The sequence below is a fragment of the Cupressus sempervirens genome, chromosome 3, assembly GCF_028749045.1.
Source record: "Cupressus sempervirens isolate cs-2001-9-10 chromosome 3, ASM2874904v1, whole genome shotgun sequence".
Lineage (NCBI taxonomy): Eukaryota > Viridiplantae > Streptophyta > Pinopsida > Cupressales > Cupressaceae > Cupressus > Cupressus sempervirens.
In genome coordinates this window covers 381220595-381226320 of record NC_143120.1, presented here as the reverse complement: position 1 = coordinate 381226320, position 5726 = coordinate 381220595, and positions in this window count along the sequence as shown.

Here is a 5726-nt window from a genome sequence, read left to right as displayed (position 1 = left end):
TAGCCATAAGCCTATAATACTTGTCCTGCAAGGAGGACTCGTAACAGACTGTCTACCCTTTTTAAACCCGTGAGTATTTTATGCGTATGTTGTTTTGTGAGTCTTTGATGTATTTTCTATTAATAAAGTCTAATTAATAGATTAAATTAATAATTTAATCTAATAGAGAATTATTATGATATTATGAATATTTAATTATATTTAATTAATTGAGAAATTAATTAAATATAAAGAATTAAATTGAAGATAAAAGTTTGAAGATTAAATTTAGAACGTAATAATATTTATTAATTTAATAATAATATATTTAGAGTTCATTTTTAAATAAATGCTAAATATTATTGTTATTTAAGTTAATAAATATTTATCAAATTAAAACGTTCAAAAATATATTAAAAAGAAAAAAAGATATTAATTTATGGAAAAGATTTAAGTTCGCATGAATGAGTTTTAAATATAAGAGATTAATTTAAAAGATAAAAACATGTGAACTTGAATAAAGGTATTTTAATAAAGTACGCATGAGATTAAAATTATAAATTAACTTTAAAAGCAAAGTCAAAGTGGAAAGTTAAATAAAGTAATTTAACAATTCACTTAAAGTGCATGAAGGATTAATAAAAGAATATCTTAATTAAAAAGAAAATTAATTGTGCATGAATGAATTAATTAAATAAGAGAGAATTAAATATTGGAGATAAAAGTTAAAGTTTAAATTTAGAACGTGATTATATTTATTTAATTTAATAATAATATATTTAGAGTGCATTTTTAAATAAATGCTAAATATTATTGTTATTTAAGTTAATAAATATTTTATCAATTAAGTTTCTAAAAATGAAATTAAAAGTGAAAAGATATTTAATTATCATAAAGATTATAGTTCGCATGAATAATGCATGAGTTAAAAATAAAATTAATTAAAAGATAAAAATGTGAACTTGAATAAAGATATTTTAATAATGTGGACATGAGATTTATAAGTTATAAATTGATTAAAATAGAAGTCAAGTGGCTAGTTAAATAAAGTAATTTAACAGTTCACTTAAAGTGCATGAAGGAAAAATAAAATAATATTTTAATTAAAAGCGAATTAATTGTGCATGAATGAATGAATTAAATAAAGTAATTATTATTTTAGAGTTGTGGGGACAGAAGCCCTAAAAGGTAATTAGATTCTATATTAGAGGGTTTTTGGGTCATTATTGCACACACAGGTTTTCAGGGAACACACTTTTGGAAAGGGGAGCAAAGAAATCTTTGGAAGCTTGGAAGGGTTCGGATTAGCAAGGGTTTCACCAGATTATTAGCATCAGATCAAGGTAGGGTTTGTGAACCATTCTAGAAACACTTTCGGATCTTTGTCTTCTTCGTGCTTGTTGAAAATTGCTTTCTCAAATTTTATTGAATGAATCTTGCTACCTTTCTTCTGAATCTTTTGCGATTTGATTTCTTCTGGGAATCGGGATTTTCAAAAAAAAAAAAAAAAAAAAAAAAAAACTATTTAGAAAACCTTGTTTTACTTCTGAAAGAAATTTAGTATTAAATTGAAATTTGGGTTTTGAATTAAAATGGAATTAAGAAATTTAAATTTGGAAGGGGTTTGTTTTTGGAAATGAAAATCTTAGGATTGAAAATTCAAAGGGTTCAATTTATTTTTCCTATCAGTTTAATATCGTAAATGTTATTAAAATATGTATATATTAAAATAATATTGTTATGAAGTTCGTTGAGAAAAATATTATAAAATAAATAATATAGAATTATAATACAATTCTTAAAATTTTCATATATAATAATTTATCTAAATTTATTAGAAGGGTTGTTCTTCTAATAAACAAAATTATTGAAATTTGACTTAGTTAAAAAAAAAAAAAAATAATAATAATAATAATAATAATAATTTAAAATAATAATAATAATAATAATAATAATAATAATAATAAAATTTAAAAAATAAAAATAAAAAATTAAAAAATTTAATTAAAAAAAAATTAATTTAAAAAAAAAAAAAAAAAAAATTGAAACCTTACATTAATTCAACAATATATTATCAATCAAATCCACCTGTGAGACTATGATGTTTTCTATGTACTGTCTATATTTCTTTTTGGATTTTGGTGTTGTTTAGATGTCGACCAGTCTAGGATGTACACCAGAGGTTTTGTGAGATTTCTTGGATACTATTATGTGGCTAGATGTTATGATGATTCTTGTGATTCAAATTGGAGTTTATACTTATGAGATTTGTTTTGTGAGCATTTATGTGTATTTGGATTTAGTTTGATCCATCTTGTTATCAGGTTGCTTGTTAAGGAACCAAGTTTGATCTTTATGGGTGTTGTGGTATGGGACACAACTATGTTTTTATGTGCTTAGGAGAGGTTGTCTAGGTATGTGACTTGGGAGTGGCTTGCATAGGGGTCCGGGACCCAAAGTGGTCAGTACCAGGGTAACCTAATGCAAGTTATGTAATAAGTGATAACCTAGTAATTAAAATTTATGGGGGGGAAAACACACTAAAAAGATAAGTTAGAGATTTTTGATTTACCCATGCCTTGAGTGCTTGTATAGACTAAGGATGGGAATGAGATGAGTGCCTCGTCTTCTTGAGAGGGCTTTCTAGTTTCCATATGTGTGATGTTGAGGGTTCGGGGTTCAGAGTAACCAGTCCAAGGTAACTCAACGCTTGAGGGTCCGGGGTCTATTAAGAGATCAGTCCAGGGTAACTCAAGCAGCCATGTGATGACACTCCCTAGTATGTAGCCTGAGTCTCCTCTGTAGATCTTGTGGACTTTGTGTATCTCTGGTGGTGTACTTATTGTTGGATGTGTTTATTGTGGATATTTACTTTCATTGAGGATGATTGGTGATTCATGGATGTTGTACTTTTGACATGTGGCTTTTGACTTGAGATGATTATCTTTCGTTGACTTTATCTTGTGATCTTGGTATTTGGTTTATACTTGGTTTGTGTATGATGTTTGGTTATGTGATGTCAGTATTGGATTGAGTGTTCTTTCTTTCTGGTTTATTTTATCTTCTTGAGTAGTATGTGTTACCTTTGAGATAGTTTTGGCTAGTAGGTGTTCCATGCCTAGGAGTGTTTTATGTTTGATAGCCGTATGTGGATCGTTCATTATCTTCCCTGCACGGTGGGAGTAGAAGCCTGACTAGGTAACCACGCGGTCGGGAGGTAGTGCCTTCTTACCATTTGGGTTCCCCCTTCACATTGCCAGCTGTTGGATGTTCGTTGTAGAAGATGTACCTTTATCATTCTTACTTCTTATCTCAGAGACTTCTTTTCAGATGAAGTATATATGTTATCATGTATTCTGTTGTACAGTATCTATTTTTACATACCCTGCGACATGTGCAGTGGCTGTTATTGATTGGATGTACTTTCATTGTATTGTTTATACTTATGCATTTGCTTATGCGACTATGTATCTGTTATTCCTTTATGATCTTGAGACATTGTACTTGGAACTTAAACTAATTAATTTAAAATTATTAAATGTGACTCAACGTAAAGGAACTCTTGAGGAATTGAAACTGTATCTATATTTGCATATGTGTATTTGATGTGTATGTTCATATTGCTTCCGCATTAATGTTATCTTGATGTTGTTTAAACTTAAAAAAAAAAAAATAGTTCACTAAACATTGTAACATGATAGGTTTATTTCTCTTAGGTTCCCGAGCGGGGCGTTACATCTGGTATCAGAGCCTGAGTTTCAACATTGGGAACTCTGGGCATTATGTGCGCCATCACTTGAGCAATTAGTAAACTTACAACGTATTTAAATGACAAACTTATATTGACATCAAACTTGAAACCAAACTGTTGAACAACAAACTTTGAAATGATATAGATTCTAAACATGGAACTAGAAAACTTATAAAACTTTTTGGATTATTGGTTTATGTCGGTAGTTATGACCCTATGGTTATGATGGATTCTTAGATGTCGTTGTTGTGTTTAGGTGTTGTAGGAGAGATGACTTCTAGTTCTAGATCCATTGCTAGGGTATCTATTTCAGTATTTGTTTAAAAGATGAATGTTGGATCAATATGATTTTCGGTTTATTATTAAACTAGAATCATATTGCTCTAAGTGTGTTGTAATGTTATTAGTAGAGTCATATCCTTCTATAGGGGGGAAGGGTTCAATGGGACCCGTACAGTGAGTCCTTTAGTGTTATCATTCTTGTGGGCTTCCAGGAGTAAGCCTAATTCTAGGGGGGGTGGATGTAGTGCCTGCCCCTAGTTCACATTCTATTATCATTGTCAAATTCTTTTAAGCTAATTTTATGCATTGATTATTTTTAGAGATACTAGATTTACATTATTATGATATTATTTCATGACTTTGATTACAAATGCATCGGTTATTATTGCTTAGTTGATTTCATTCATGTGTTGTTAATGGTATTTTGATGATCCTAGTTAGTAAATGTGGTTTCTTTCATAAAAATGTTAACATGATGTCTTTAATGATGATTATGTTGTATTGATAGAGATGCATTATTATATGTACGCATTTGATGTTAGACTTGTGATTTTTATGATACTTACCCCATACTTGCATGTGTATGGTGTGCGTGTTTATTTTATCTTTCTGTTTGACGTGTTTGATGTGGTTAAGGGAGGGAGTCGTAGTCACCTGCTAGTCGGGATCTACACGATGAACCACTCCCTGCCATTGTCTGTTTAGTTTATATATATTATATACATGTACATGCTCGTCTTTTATGCAGGATGTAGGTACTGGGCATTGACTTCCCTGAATTGCCAGGATGAGCGTGCCCTATTACAAATACTCAAATGGTGAGAATGGGAAGATAATGATCAGGTCCAATCCTAGCCATAAGCCTATAATACTTGTCCTGCAAGGAGGACTCGTAACAGACTATCTACCCTTTTTAAACCCGTGAGTATTTTATGCGTATGTTGTTTTGTGAGTCTTTGATGTATTTTCTATTAATAAAGTCTAATTAATAGATTAAATTAATAATTTAATCTAATAGAGAATTATTATGATATTATGAATATTTAATTATATTTAATTAATTGAGAAATTAATTAAATATAAAGAATTAAATTGAAGATAAAAGTTTGAAGATTAAATTTAGAACGTAATAATATTTATTAATTTAATAATAATATATTTAGAGTTCATTTTTAAATAAATGCTAAATATTATTGTTATTTAAGTTAATAAATATTTATCAAATTAAAACGTTCAAAAATATATTAAAAAGAAAAAAAGATATTAATTTATGGAAAAGATTTAAGTTCGCATGAATGAGTTTTAAATATAAGAGATTAATTTAAAAGATAAAAACATGTGAACTTGAATAAAGGTATTTTAATAAAGTACGCATGAGATTAAAATTATAAATTAACTTTAAAAGCAAAGTCAAAGTGGAAAGTTAAATAAAGTAATTTAACAATTCACTTAAAGTGCATGAAGGATTAATAAAAGAATATCTTAATTAAAAAGAAAATTAATTGTGCATGAATTAATTAATTAAATAAGAGAGAATTAAATATTGGAGATAAAAGTTAAAGTTTAAATTTAGAACGTGATTATATTTATTTAATTTAATAATAATATATTTAGAGTGCATTTTTAAATAAATGCTAAATATTATTGTTATTTAAGTTAATAAATATTTTATCAATTAAGTTTCTAAAAATGAAATTAAAAGTGAAAAGATATT